The sequence below is a fragment of the Prionailurus bengalensis genome, chromosome B4 (genome assembly GCF_016509475.1).
Source record: "Prionailurus bengalensis isolate Pbe53 chromosome B4, Fcat_Pben_1.1_paternal_pri, whole genome shotgun sequence".
Lineage (NCBI taxonomy): Eukaryota > Metazoa > Chordata > Mammalia > Carnivora > Felidae > Prionailurus > Prionailurus bengalensis.
This window is the reverse complement of record NC_057358.1, coordinates 50857161-50873851: the sequence shown is the minus strand read 5'-3', so window position 1 is coordinate 50873851 and position 16691 is coordinate 50857161. Positions and strand designations below refer to the sequence as shown.

General features: G+C 35.4%; 1 pseudogene; it reads left to right on the top strand.

Annotated features, from left to right (window-relative positions):
• The first annotated feature begins 15628 nt into the window (after positions 1–15628).
• LOC122473589 lies at positions 15629–16408 on the top strand (annotated as a pseudogene).
• Positions 16409–16691: the final 283 nt, after the last annotated feature.

The window sequence follows — 16691 nt, the reverse complement described above, 5'->3', positions numbered from 1 at the left end:
CACCTACCACTAGCACTGTCAAAATATCCCTGCTAAGTCCACAGCAGCTTTTGTGATTTAGAATTGGGTTTGAAGGTGAAATCTCTTTGGTTCTTCTACAGTTGCCAAAATCAGACCATTCAATGTGGTCACTCTTCCTCACAGCAAAGGAATTTCTATTGCTAAAAAAGTGAAAATTCTTCCTCATGAATTGGTTGATTTGGACAATCCTCTTATGATTTTTTTAAATAATTTTTTTCTTATTTATTAATCAAGATAGTAACTGTGCTTGTCTTAGGATATGAAATGAGTGAAAATAGATTGCCAATATAAATCTATGATTATCTATAATTCTTAAATAAGCATCATTGTATGCTTGCGTCATTAATAATTTTATCAGGTATAAAAGTGTGTATTAAATGCATTGCAAATGAATATTAATTATATTCAGCAATTAACTGTTAATTTGAATAACACATGAATATGCTTTCATGCTTTTCAATTTTGACTGATTTGATTTTAAGTACCCATCAAACCATGATATGATTTGAGAATTTTAAAAATTAATCATCCATATTGATAGTTTCAAAAATTTGAGTAAATGTTTTTGTTCTATAATCTTACTTTTTAACTAAACAAAAGTTGCTGCATCAAGTTTTAGTATCATTTTAAAATATGTCCTTGTAGAAGTTACCATAAATGTCGACATTTTCAGCAGCATAAATTTATAGTGACACTGAATTTTTATGACACTATAAAAGTCCCTACTCATGATGACATCTACAGCTGCATTTTCACAGAAATGTAAGAATTTGTATTTTAGACATGTGGTTTATCCTATGTGGTTTTTCAAAGAAAGGAAACTGGTGTAAAAATATTTCTGATATCCCCAAACAAGTCAAATATATGTCATGGGGATTTAAATATCTAGTTTCATTCTTTTAATATTTGGCAGCCAAAGAATCTGTATCAGTTACTTTTAAATCAAACTAGTTAGAGAAAAGGAAGGAAGAGTGTAGCTGGAAATTGGATGAGTTCATTAGTGGAAGAAAGAACAGATTTCTACAAAGATAAATGGGTGACTGAAACAAAACTGCTACCATTTAAGTCCCCGGGGACTTCCAGAACTGTTGTCTTGATCTGCCTGATAGTTACAACACTTAGAGAAAATGATAGATGTTATATGTAAATCACTTTTTTAGTTTCTTTGAAGTTGAAAAGAGACAATATTTGTTTCAGGGTAAATATAACCAAAATATGTGTAATTTTCTATTTAGGACACAATTGCATTTAATAATCTTTAAATCTTCTTGCAGTTAAATCTAATCAAATGCTGGCTGCTGCTTCCTCAAGAAATGGCTAGAAATGTCTCAAAAAGAAATTTCTAAGAGTTATACATTTTATGAACCACTATTTGCTGATCTCAAGTTATCTAGGGGAACAGAAAAATTGTGAGTTCCAGGAATAAAACAACTCTTGGCAGGTTATTCATTCTAAAGGAAAAGTAACTTTATACATGAAGTATTAAAGGGTAAGAAATCTTATTTAATACAGAAGCTGTCCTATCTCACTATTTATCATGAAATTTTCCTAAAATCTCCATAAGCCTAAGGAAAATGTTTACCCTCCTATTACTACTAAATGGTAATTGCTAATACTGATATGTAAGTCATATATATACATGCAGTATATAATACTATATCCTATACAATGCTACATGAGTAGTATGCAACAATACCATATGCTATATATATATAACACCGTTATATATATACATATATATATATGTGTGTGTGTGTGTGTGTGTGTGTGCATTAGTGCTATGAAACAAATTTAGAACTTGGCAACTAAAGGTGTTATGTGAACACAAGTTATGAATAGCAGCTTAATTTCATAAAAAAAGCAAAGTGTCTAACACAATTATATTAACTGTAGTGTTACACTATCATTTCAAATGTAATCACTTATATCTTATTAATCCTTAGAAAACATGAAACAATTCAACTCTAACATCTTTCTACTATGCTAATGTGAACTTTTATTTTTGGTATGATTTGCTCTTTCTGCTTTTTTATTTCTCAATTTTAGCATTGTCTCCTTAGGAAACCATCTGTGAACATTCTAGGCTCATACTCACTATCATAGAACTATTTCTATTTCTTTCTTAGTTCTTTGCACTTATTTGCTAACTTCTTATCATTTTTTACATGATGGACTATAAGTTTTGCGTGGGCATTAAACATACTACTTAACGCAAAATAGGTATAAAGTTAATATTATAGGTTGGGAGAAAAAAAAGAATCTTACCCTTTTAACTAAAATACTTAATATATTCAAATATTATTCTTTCCTTAAAGCTATTAATTATATGATCAATTTTATTATTCTCTCATGTAACAATATTCAATTAATATACAAATTTAATTGCATTATAAACTATATGGTTTTTAAAATAAGTGATTATATGCATATATGTATTAGTAATGATAGATAAAATTTATGTAACATTTCCTAAATAATAGGCAAAGTGTTAGGTGTTTTATAATCATTATTTTATATAATCCTCAAAGCACTATTATGGGGTAGATATTATTTTTCATATTTTACATGACAGAATGGTAACCCCTTAGGAGAGAGGGAGAAAAGAAGGAATGTGTGAGAGAATAAGACAACATAGAATACAGGAAAGGAGAACAAGAGACAGAGAGAGAGAGAAAAGGAGAAAGAAAGAGAGAAAGGAGTGAGAAAGAAATTGGGAGCAGCTACCCTGAACCTTTAAGTGAATAATATCATTTGAGTAAAGAATATAGTTTAAGCCAAGATACAAGGGTGGATTTTGAGGCTTTGTTTGTTTGTTTATTTGTTTTGAGATTGAATATGTATTTCAATTTTCCATTTCTATTTGGGGGGTGGTGGGCAGGTGGGTAAATAGGTGCATATCTTTTCTTCTGAATTTAATAAAATGCTGAGATGCACTTTTATATGTGGATTACATATGGGGAATACATGATTAGTTGAGGGTACAATTTCATTAAATTTTTTTTAAATCTTTATTTATTTTTGAGAGAGAAAGAGAGTGTAAGTGGGGGAGGAACAGAGAGAGAGGGAGACACAGAATCTGAAGCAGGCTCCAGGCTGTCAGCACAGAGCCCAACACAGGGCTTGAACTCATGAACCGTGAGATCATGACCTGAGCCAAAGTCAAACGTTTAACCAACTGAGCCACGCAGGCATCCCACAGGGTACAATTTCACTTTAAACAGTTCTTGGAATTATATTTTAGAAATTGGGTGTTACTAAGTCACAAGTTCTGATTGTCTCTAAAATATTGCAAGTCAGATAGAAATTGTCCACACTACTGTTATGGCATTATTATTTTACAGACTATTGGATGTAATAGCTATAAAGCATTATGAATTCAAATTCACAAAATTGTGGAAGTGTAATAAAATTCTTTATTACATTGCAAGCTTCTATTTTTTTTGTTTTTGTTTTTGTTTTTTGCTTCATTACAAAAATGGAGATGTTCTTAGGAAGTGCTGTATTAGAGACGGGGAAAAACTCTGAGCTGTAAATAGAACATTCTACTTAAATGCAAGCAGTAACAAATCTTAGAGACATAAAAATGTTGAAGATTAAGTGAGTGACTGAAATTTCATATTAAAAATAAATTTTGCCTATTTAGAGTTATTACATGTCTTTGTTTTGTGACAAAATGCCTGGCCATAGATTGGATATGCATCATGATAGGTAGCTAGCTATTGTAGTAAATAGATGAGTGCATAACAATATGCCATCAGGAAAACATTTCTCCTCTGTGTTTAGGTCTGGGGGATTTCTGCCAATAGCTGTTTGGGAATGTGGCGAGTAATGTGGAAGCTCAGATACTCCTGAATCCAATCAATATGGCAGTGATTACGGTCAAAAGTTGAGGGAAAAATTTAACCGTCACTCCAAACCCAAGAGATTTCTGAATTTTCAGTATTAGCAAAAGCATTTAGGGACAGAAAAGTGATAAAAGGAAACTAAGTCCAAACAGTACATAATCAAGATATCAGGGTTGATTTAAGGAGCTGGAGGTAATACAGATAAAGTTTTCGTCTCTTGAAATCAGGTCTCCAACAAGCAACATACTTGTACATAGAAATAAAGGAATTCCTCACACCTAATTAAGAGGCCTTCAGAGTTTTAACTGAAGAATCTGTGCCTGTGTAATTTTCATTGGTAAGCGTAGAACAAACTTTCATATTGCCTCGTAAACTTCAGATTGAATAGGATAAATTTAGATTAAAAACTGGGGATAGGCCAGGATTTTGGTGTGTAAAGGGGAGAGCTGAAATGAAACCATCTGTAGTCACCCAGTTAACTGAGAGCTAAGATTTTTATACTAATATGGCTCAATTATTTGACAGTCTGCAGTTTGCATTTATACAAGTTTATTATTCTGGATAGTTTTTTCTCATGATATTAGTTTCAATTGCTGCTGTAACAAATTATCAGTTAGTGGCTTAACATAACACTTATTTATTATCTCACAGCTCTGTGGGTCACAAATCCAGTTATACTGTGGCTCAACTTGTTTCTCTTTAGAGTCTGACAAAGTTGAATCAAAGTGTCTATATGATTCCATTGCTGTCTGGAAGCTTTAGGGTAGAATGTATTTCTAGGCTCATTCAGGTTATTAGAATTCAGTACCATACAGCTGTAAGACTGAGGTCCCCATCATTTCCTTGTTGGATTTTTCTCAGCTTCTAAAGGAAGCTCACATTCCATGGTGTATGGGCCTCTTCCTCCCTCTATCTTTAAAGCCAGCAATGGTGGATCAAATTGTTTTCATGCTTTAAATTTCTCTGACACTCCCCTTCCCTGCTTTGGCTTTTATTCCACCACACCTCTCTGACTCTAGGTGAAGAAATTTCTGTTATTTATTTATTTAAGTTTATTTATTTATTTTGACACAGAGAGAGAGAGAGAGAGAGAGAGAGAGAGAGGGAGAGAGAGAGAGAGAGAATCCCAAGCAGGCTGTGCACTGTCATCACGGAGCCTGACCTGGGGTTTGATTTCATGAACTGTGAGTAGTGACCTGAGCTGAAATCAAGAATAGGAGATTTAACCAAATGAGCTACCCAGGCACTCCAGAAATTTCTGTTTTTAAGGGCTCATGTAATTATACTCTGCACAGCTGGATAATCTCTCCCTCTCTATTTTAATGTTCCTAACTTTGTATATTCAAAGTCCCTTCACAGAAGTACTTAATGTTTGTTTGAATATTAGGGGACAAGATTCTTAGGGAACATCTTTAGAATTTGGCCCACAAAACCCAGGAAGATAAAGCTGCAAATAATTAAAAATTTTTTCTTTTCCCCATGAACTTACTGAATATCTATTTATGTGAAAAACAGACTACCTAACTAACGCTCAGAACAATACTGTCCTTATTATAATAGATTGCTCATCTATTTTTTTAAATATATGAAATTTATTGTCAAATTGGTTTCCATACAACACCCAGTGCTCATCCCAAAAGATGCCCTCTTCAATACCCATCACCCACCCCCCCATCAGCCCTCAGTTTGTTCTCAGTTTTTAAGAGTCTCTCATGCTTTGGCTCTCTCCCACTCTAACCTATCTCTTTTTTTTTCCTTCCCCTCCCCCATGGGTTCCTGTTAAGTTTCTCAGGATCCACATAAGAGTGAAAATATATGGTATCTGTCTTTCTCTGTATGGCTTATTTCACTTAGCATAACACTCTCCAGTTCCATCCACGTCAACTAGTTTTATTATATAGTCTGTCTGTTTCAAACTCTGTGCCTGTGGTTCCAACAAACCTAAGCCATTTGTATCTCAAACTTTGCCTCATTCCAGTCAGACCCCTTCACTGAAAACTAGTCGCAGAATCTTATAAATACCCCACCTACCACTGATCTCTGAATTCACAGACGCCACTAACATTTTGTTTAGATAGTGATCTTCTTTGCTGTAGTAAGCAATAAATTTGTTTTTTCTTTATCACCAGGTTATTTTGATGGCCTTTTTGGGAAGTCTGTAGTCAACAGAGGCATGCCATGAGAGGAATAGCCTGCATACGTTCAGTTTTATTGAGCTTCGATACCATGAGGAAAAGGATTTAGTTAACACTTCAGCTCTCTTATATTACAGACTCTCAATGAAGTAAGAATTGAAATCTACAATTTCTGGTTTTGATTCCAGAAGTTCCAAATTCCAAAGCATTTGAAACATTGTGAGACACTGTGTCTCTGGATGCACACAGGGTGAAATGAAAACACTGTCCAGGATCTCTCAGAGAAACGAAGTTCTTGGAGAAGAGGAAGAGAAACTTCGGCTAGTGTTTGAACATGTCCATGACAGGAGGAATGAGCAGACTTTACCAGGAGAAATGCATGACAAGAGCAAAAACATTTTTCATACATAAGTAGGCAGGCTCTTCCTCCCATCTTAGTTGTTTTGATTTGCTTAATTGGTATGACTGCTGAGCAAAAATAAATCAGAGAAAATGACTGATTTATTATTATAACATAGAAACACAGCATTGCCCATTGTAGAGAGAATAGAATAGGAAGACTGGAAGAAAAGGAAGAACAGGAATTGGGTTAGTAAAACACAAAGAAAGTCACTGTAGAAGTTACTTGGAGGGGGATGTGGGAGAAAGAGATGATACTTAAGACTTTTGAGGAGATAAGGAGAGGACTCCTGTGTGTGATTGAAAGAATAGAAAAAAAGTTGTTGTTTTGTGGCATGCAATAAAATGCCCCATTGGTATATTTTTGACACCATTCAGTAGAAGTCTAAATATCCTTCCAATGCTGTTTTTTTAGATACTGTATTTGAGTTATTTTTCATGTACCATAGTGCTAATATGATCGAACAAAAGAAGGTGATCAGGGTTTTTGTTTTGTTTTGTTTTGGTTTGGTTTGGTTTGGTTTGGTTTGGTTACATAGAAATAAGCAAAGTAAAGCTTAGAAAAATCAAGGAACATGCCCATGATGAACATCTGGTAAGTGATAGTGTCACATGAATCAAAGTGCAGAGGGATGCACTAGCAGGAGCAATGTCTACAGTAGGAGTGGGCAAGAACCAAACAGGAAGTATTTTAGGCTGTACAAATAATATGGCATCACGTACTCAACTCTGCTGTTGCAGTCCAAGAACAGCCACAGACAACACATAAATAAATGGATGTGGCTATTTTCCAATAAAACTGTATTTATTAAATCTGGTGAAAGTTCCAATTTAGTCCATGGACCAAAGTTTATCAAATCCTAATCTAGAACATTTTGAAAGATAAAGAGAAACCAATAACTATAAGGACTATGGAACTGATAGCTTTGACAAGTATCACTGATTCATTGAAGAGACAAAATGACACATTCAGATCTACTACTTAATAATTTAAGTTAAGTGTCAGGGTCAGAAGTCCTAAATGGCAACATAGAAAGAGACCTATCTCTGAGAGCAGGAAAACAAACTCAGCTGATGATTAAGCCCATGATTTAATTATAAGAGTAGCAAAGATTCATAGGCAACCAAATTCTCATCCTTGGCAAGTCACATATGCGAAAGCCAAGGATGTGATAGGCAAAAAAGTGGAACCCTGTGACTTGGGAGGCCATATCTAGGTTGGTGCACTGGAGAACTTTGAATCTTCTGATTCTGCTGGACCCACCGGGCATGCTGAAGTATTCTAAATGCTGTTTTATAAAAGAGAGATCCCAACTACCTCGGTAGGGGACTATGAAGTGACTTCAAATGAAGTGGAGATCTTATAGGTAAATATTCTCCTTCCTCAGGATCTGCCACATCTTTCCCTTTTGATCACTAGAGCTATAACTTTTCACAGTGTCAAATACCAGCATATCCAGGCTGGGAAAATGGCAGGCTCCTAAGAAATGAAAAGAAATATAAGCCAATGGTACTGTAGGACACAGCTAATACATACCAGTAGGATCCAGAAAACTATACTTTATTAAAGGGCAAGGCCAAATATAAAGCTGAGAAGTGGGTGTGTTCCGATGACACAAGGTTTAACACATTGGGATGGACACTTGGGGCTGTTTGAATTTGTTTGGAAGCTTGGAAAAAAAAACATTACCAGACCTCTTGTAGTCAACTGTGGAGGATGGAATCAAAAGGCCCAGACAGTTGGCACGCTAGAATGGATCTTCTGTAAGAGTGGAAAACACAAGAGTGTTGCTCCAGAAGACCCAAGTGACATTCTTTTTACAAAGATATTAAGATTCTGGTGAGAATGTTCCCCAAATTCCCAAGAGCTCAATAGTGACAGTCCTCTGAAGTTTAAGAGAATTCTATTACAGAATTGGGATACCTGGTGCCAATGGGGGAAGACTGAATCTCTGTGCCAACAGCTCAGAGCCTGGAGCCTGCTTCAGATTCTGTGTCTCCCTCGCTCTGCCCTTCCCCTGCTCCCACTCTGTCTCTCTCTCTCTCTCAAAAATAAATAAATATTTTTAAAAAAATTTTAAAAAGTCAAAATCTCAATTTCCTCATTCAAATCTGTTTTCAGACCCAGACCCTATCAAGTAACTAAAAGGCCACTTTTCTATGAAGAAGAATCTTAAAACACCACAAAAAAAAGAAAGAAAAAAACAATCACAGTAATGTTTCCCCAATTCTTCCCTAAAGAGATATGTAGCCATTTATTTTGTTGGCCATACACTGGTGAAACAAATCTATTGAAGGTTATTTGATATAGGACCAGAGCATATGCTGAAGTCTGGAGACCTGAATTTCCATCATGCATTCCCCATAATAGTGGGGACAAATGGGGGTTGGGTAAGTATGATATAGCCTAGGACTTTTTCACAGTGGGTCTGTTGAATCTATAAACCCATTCAATTCATTCCCCAAATTTCTATTTGAAAAGGCATTCTGAGACGCTGTCAAAATGCATCACATTAGTTCCTTGACTTAGAGAATAGCAACTACAGTATTATAGTAAGAAAGGACAAAGAAAAGCCTTGAAAGAGTTCCTAAACCTACTGTCAGAGATTCATTCACCTCATCTCTAAAACCTTTACATTTACAGCATGGACCGCCCAATGTAGTAAGGGATTATATATTGTCCATTTATTCTCTAATTTTTTCTACATATATGCATGCAGATTATTTCATCATTTTCCCACTGCAAATCATCCCATTCTTTATTTTCTATATCTGTTAATTGCAACATCATTCAGCCTGAAACAGAAATATCAGAGTCTGCTTTACTCATCTCCTATGTTTAATTCATCACAAGGTCCTAACAATTTTGTTACTGAAATATTGCTCACACTCCCCTTTATGCATTCCTATTGACAGTGCTCTAATTTAAGTCTCTATTACAGTTCTCTTGACTACTGTAACTGCCCCATTCTTTCCCCTCTTACTCAGTCTAATCTATCCTCTATATTGCAGCCAGAACTCTCTTTCTAAAATGTAGGCAATTCAGTCATTCCTTCATTTGCAAACTTCCAAAAAGTCCCTGAGGCTTACAGGATCAAGTAGAAACACTAAAGTATGAATTCAAAGCTCTTTAAAATCTGGCCTCACTATAAATTTCCAACTTTATCCCCCACTGCTTCTCACCCATCCACTCTAATTATTTCTGCTCTGGTTTCATTCATCATTTATCAAAATACATTGTTCTTTTCCTACTCTCCTTTTTATCCTAGTAAATCTTATTCAGACTTCAACTTCCAAAGATCTCATATTATCTCCATCTGAGGACATTTCTATTGTTCTCTCACTTCCCTCATCATTATTCTTCCTCTCCTCCACCAACACATGTCCCTGCCTTTTTCACACCAAACTTGTACACAAAAAGAGAAAATCAAACTTGACAGATTCAGTGAAGTGATTATGGATACAGTGTCTTGGGGTTAGACAGATCTTGTTGATCCTCTGCTTACTTTTGAGTTATCACTTATATCTAAGTGAACTTTAGGGAGTTTCTAAGCCTCTGCACCTGTTAGTTTTCTCATCATCAAAATGTAGATTAAAATATATCCCCCTCATAGGAATATTATAAGGATGACATGGAATAATGAAGATCAATTCATTTACATTGATGCATAGTAATTGTACAACTTAGCTGTTATTGCTGCGTTCCTATATTGTATATATACACACATAGATATTTATCATACACATACATATGTATGCATAGACTGAGAGAAATAATATTTATCTGTTAAACTTTGACCTCTTTGAAAGAAAGTTTCATATTTCACTCCTGTTACCCAAATTTGTATGTTTGTGTGTATGTGTGTGTATTTATTTTGAGAGAAAGAGCAAGCATGGGAGGGGCAGAGAGTGAGAAAGGAAGAGAGGGAATCCCAAGCAGGTTCCTCTCTGTCAAAGCAGAGTCCTACATGGGGCTTAAATTCACAAACCATGAGATCATGACCTGAGCCAAAACCAAGAGTCAGATGCTTAACCGACTGAGCCACCTAGGTGCCCCTACCCAAATTTTAAATGCTTGGAACAATGAAGTAACTTAATAGATATTTGGCAAAGTATTATTTTTTATATCCTATATTATTTTTAAGGTATAGTAGGTGTTTAGTAGAAGCTAGTTGACTTGTTGACATATGCTTTAGCAACATGTATGCCTGAGGTCTAACCCATGCAAATTACATACAATAAAATTGGGAAAGGATGATATATAATCAAATACTTCTACTGAATAAAGTAGAAAGAACATAAAAACAGAGGTTCTACTCATACAGAAATGATGGATATAGTACATTACTTCAGATGTATGGAAGTTGGAATCATGGCATTGATACATATGCTATTAAGAAGTACAAGAAGTAAAAGGACACAGTATTAATTAAGTTATAATGAAAAGCACAAAACCTCTTGACATTTTTTAATTTTAAGTGCTTGCTAACTATTAGCATGCAAGATATTTCCCAAACTGAAAAAAATAGAAAAAATTGCTTAAGTTTTGAATTATAAATCTGCCCCCAAATACCCGGTAATAGAGGTAAAAAGTTTTAGAAATTATTTTTAAGTTCAATTAAGTGGGGACAAAAATGCTTTGTAATTATAATACGAAGAAATATAGGACTTAAACATCTTAACACTGGATCTATGATGGAGAGGATACTTATGATAGGAGGATTGGTCTCTGAGTATATCAAAGTGAGTCTTCTACTTTGACAGTGCTCACTTAATATCTACCTTATTAGAGTATACTGAGTGTTAACTGTGTCATCTTCTCACTCATTCACAAAAACTTACAAATTGTCAAGTTTGTCCTTTGGTGTCACATTTCTCTTTACCTTTACTAATTTTGCTCAAAAAGTATTATTGTTTGGTCCAATATGATAAGACATGTTTAAGCTAGCAGTATACTCATGCTCCTAACACACTTTCACATTTTGTGGAAGACTGCATGAAATTTCAAGTGAGATGATACCTACTTCTCTAGCTTTTTGGAGCAAGCCACACACACTTTGCTACTATAAAAAAAAAAGCAGGTAAAATGGATCTATAAATGTGATATTGATGGATTTAACATGAAAAAACCTACTTGCATGATTTATTGAGAAAACATCCCAAATTGGATGTAATTTGTACATATTTCCAAACTTGTTCTAGTTTAAGCTTTTTTTGTTATTGTTATGCTATCGTAGTCTCAATTAGTGATGAATCACTGAATCATTAGAATGGTGACCAACTTCACTACAAATGTGCACACACACATGTATATGCATACATGACTGTTTTAAAAAATAATTTTACATTTAAATAGCGTCCATTATTCTTGGCTGATCTTTAAAATCTTCATTTTTAATCAAAACATGAAGAATTATAAAAAACAGGAATGATAATAATTCAACCATCACAGTACTCTTTTTAAGAATAAAATTCTTGGGGTGCCTGGTTGATTCAGTCAGTTGAGCATCTGACTTTAGCTCAGGTCATGATCTCACAGTTCATGAGTTCGAGCCCCACATCAGGCTCTGTGCTGACAGCTCAGAGTCTGGAGCCTGCTTCGATCTGTGTCTCCCTCTCTCTCTGCCCCTCCCCTGCTCATGCTCTGTCCCTCAATAATAAATAAACATTAAAAAAAATAAAATAAAACAGGTGTTTCTTTAAAAGAAAAGAATAAGATTCTTATAAATTATTGTAGTGAAAAAAAAATCCTAGCTGTTCTGAACTGACAGTATATTATTGTTTAAGTGATTCACTGGTCAGCAGTATTCTGGCAGAAGAGTTTATGTTCATCAGAATAGTGGGCAAAGTTTGATGGGAACAGATGAACCAGAAATTTTTTTTTGATTTACTTGTTCACATTGCTTCCAAGATTTGAAGAACCAAATGTAATTAAACCTCATAATGATTTAATGAAGAAGGTTATATTTTGCAGGGTCATGCAAATTTTGGACTATATTGTACAGCCACTCCATCATCCAGGCCTTTGATAATAGCATTACTATATGCAGGCACTATTCTCTCTCTCCTCTCTTTCTTCTTTCTTTCTATATGCGTGTGTCTACATATGTATACATATATACACACACATTCATTTCTGTACATATATATTTATATGTATACATAGATATATATTCATTAAATCTTTCAAACTTTATATATGGGTTAGGTAATATTTTTAACAGTAGAAAAAACTGAGCCTGTAGAGACTAGGTAGATTGTTCAAAGCAATAGAGTAAATGGCTTCAAATTCAGCTAGTTTCACTCAGAGCCTGGACTCTTAACACTACTTATCTGCCAATGGTAGAAATGATTTTTTTTTTAAGTCTAGCATTCTGCTTTTAAAAGTAGATTTTAAAAATCAGAATAATCGAGTCAGAGCCAGTTACTTTGTTCCTGGGTATGGTGACAAACACTGGCTACTAATAATGCAGCATGTCCAAGGAAGGGCAAAACAGAGCCAAATCTCTCTCTCTCTCTCTCTCTCTCTCTCTCTCTCTCTCTCTCTCTCGCATGATGGGGAGGAGTTTTACAGCTCATGAAAAGTAAGAGGAGATAATTATTCACTTCTTAGAGGATTCTAATGTTTTGCTCCAAGGGAAATGTGTGCTACTGACAGAAAGAACAGGTGTATTTTTACAAGTAACTCACATTACTGGCATGGGTCTCAACAGGGATTGGGTGCACCCATGTTCTTTCTCTGCACTAGGCTACAGTACCTAAGGAGAACATGAAAAGATGCTCACTATATCCTGACGGACTACTGGAATTTTCAAAACTCACAAAAGAATCAGGGGGAAACAAATTTCCTATGAGGAGATTAAGATGTTTCTTAAGGCAGGCTGGGTGGTCCTCCCACTGACTCTCTTGAGAGAGACTGCAATGGATTTGGAGGAACTGGAAGAGAAAAAGGCAAGGCATGTTCTAAGCAAGTATACACACAGGACACCTGTCCTCAAAAGTCTGTGTTCTCCTTTGTGCATCTCGAGGAAAAGTTTACATTTGTGTGTGAATTTTTAGTTCTCCTATATTGTGATACTGGGAGACTCTTGAAATTTGTCAAGGTTTCATGTAAACATCCTGCATCCTCATTACACCTTAGAGTGTTTGGTCTGGCAGTGACTGATGGACAAGCACGCCACTGAATCTCCTTGTGAGCTTTGGCAAAATGAGCTGGGAGGCTGATGGCTCTTTTCATTGGACTAGGACATGGTACCAGTCACCTTCAGGTGAAAAAACCATTTCTTTGGAAATGCTAGAGAAATCACAGACTCACAAAAGTGAGTAAATACTTTGGGACTGCTGCCTACCCCTACCCCTACGCCACCCACACACAACATAGGCAGCAGTGAGGCTCCTATGACATGAAGACATAAAGAAGAATGTTCTTGTTACACCCAATCCATTAAACAAATAATGTTCTTATACAGCACACATTTCCATTTGTTTGGAGTGGCTTACGTGCATTGTTTATACAGTCTAGCACTCTCTCAAAGTCACCCTGAGCTCTGTGCTTCTAATACTATTCATTAACTTGCCCAGTATTGTCAGACCAACAAAAAATCAGAAGTTATCACCCTATGCTCTTGATAACCTTTTATCATGGTCTTGCAGGTTGATTTAGTAGATCTAAAGTGACTACCCTTTTCCAAAGAATAATTCTGGAACATTCATCATTTTCACGCTAATTTAATATTTCACTTTTATTATATATTGGTGATTGGAAGAGGTGATGAAGGGTAGTATTATAGCTGAGAAAAATCACAACCAACAGAAAGGGGGAACTACCCCCCAAAGTTCTTCCCAACGGAGGAAGCTATCTTTATTTATATAAATAATGAAATTACTCTCTTCCTATCCAAAATCTTATCTTGTGGCTTTCATGAATGGAATTGGAAATGAAGAAACTAGAAGTACACATTGTTAGTAATTTTTATTAAGGTATATGTGTGTGTATTTGGTGAGGAGGTGCAAAATGGGAAACACATTGATTGAGTGAATATGTCATGACACTGATCGGTCAACATAACAAGACTAAAAAAAAATTGCATTTACCTTATTTCTGTTGCAATTATTTTCACCAGAACAGTCACTGAAATAGTAGAGACAATCATCTAAGGACTTGCCTCCACGTTAACTCTAGTTTGTCTTTCTGCTAGAAGTCTCCAGCAGAAGCCTCCTAGCTGACAAATTACAATTCATGTTACAGAGTTCATGTCCAGAGTTATCCTTGTTATACCTGACTCAAAAATCAACCTGCCGTCTATGACATAATAAAAATTAAATGTCTCTTAATCACAGCACTAACTAGCAAGATACAGACATAATTATATATTGAAATTGTCTAGGCTCTGCTAATTCTAATATTGAGATATTTCAAAAGAAAAAACAATGTCACGTTATATCTCCAATTCATTAATAAGCATGTTTTTTAACCCACTATTCTTCGCGCTGTATTAACATGTGACAGGGGTCAAGATTACATTAAATTATAGAAAAATTACTATAATTAACAGTGCCATTTGACAGCTTTATAGGTAACTGCTGTTCTTTAATTTGCTCTGAACAAGTTCTATTTTTCACTTTACTTCAGTGCTTTTTACTCAAAATTTTTGGAACTAGAAAACATAATTTTTCCCAAAATAAAAATAATAATAATAAAATATAATATGGTTTCATTTAGTTTCTTTTTCAGGCTGCATTATCTTGTTAAAGTAATAATAATAGAAGAGAAAGATTATGAACAATGGATAAAAAATTTCCTTGATTGTAAACAGAGAAAATTATTTGTTTGTTTATTTTCTCCCCTTGCTCAAAGCTTATTCTCCACTTACATGACTTTTGGCCACCATTTAACTTCCTGATTTCAGAAGGAGATCTAATGGAGAATTTTGTTTTGTCATTGGACACAAATCAAAAGCTCTGTATCACTAAAACCCCCAAATGTTCATGACTTAAGCCTCCCATACCCTTCCTCCCTCCCTCCCTTCTTCCTTCCTTCCTTCCTTCCTTCCTTCCTTCCTTCCTTCCTTCCTTCTTTCCTTCCTTCCTCTCTTTCTGTCTCTTTGTCTTTCTTTTTTCTTCTACTTTCTCTTTAGAGAAATATACTTTGCCCCCATCTAATGTGTATGACAATAAGTCCATGACCAAAGAGAAAATTATTTAAAAGAACCAGAACTCTCTTCCAACATGGCTCAAGATAACTCTCCAAACAAGACCATAGCAATGAATCATAGACACAGCCACACCAAATTCACAGAAGATCAATTGAAAATCCTCATCAAAGCATTTGACCAAAATCTTTACCCAGGTTATGCTATCAAACAAAAACTTGCTTGAGAAGTCAACACTGAAGAGTCTAAAATCCAGATTTGGTTTCGGAATTGAAGAGCTAGGTATCCGGGCCAGAAAAAAATCAGAACCCGATAAGGAGTTAGAATTAAGCCAACACCAAGATCATCCTGAAAAGGACATTCAAAGCACAGAAGACAGATGGTGCCGTACCTGCTATAGAAACCAATTAACTCGAAATTCAATCTTAAAAAGTTAAACCATTACATTGATTAACATACTTGCTTAGCTGGCTTTATGCATGTAGACTTTAGCAACTGTCCTCATAAAAAGAAGCTTCATTCTGGAGTTGGGGCTTCATTCTGACTCGAGTATGAGGACCTTCACTTAACTGCATTTTGTTTGCAGACTCATCTTTTGCGACTCCAACTCTGGCCATATACTCTGCAACAGTACCAGCTATACTTCCACACAATTACACAACCTCATTGAGGCATTTATGAACAACCCATATCCTGGCATTGATTCCAGAGAGCAACTGCTAAGGAAATTGGAATTCCTGAATCAAGAGTCCAAATTTGTTTTCAAAATCAGAGATCCAGATTCCATGTCCAGAGAAAAAGAGAACCTGATGATGAAGACTTAGAACAGAGACAAGACCAGGAACAGGATCTCTGAGATGAGAGAGTTCAAGGCATAGAAGCTACAGAAAATGGCACCAATATTATTATTGGTTGTCTTATTTCTCCAGAGCCAGAGCAAGACGGACAGACAGTGACATGCAATGTATTTGATATCTTCGGCCTGGACTCTAAATCTCTCTCGCTCATCTTGGAAACGTTTTTCTGAACACATCTTCAGACTTTCCAGAGATGAGCCTACTGGAGACACTAAACAGGACTTCAGAAAGCAGAGACAGGAACATGGTGCCAGACAGCCCGATGGACTGATCCTGGACCAA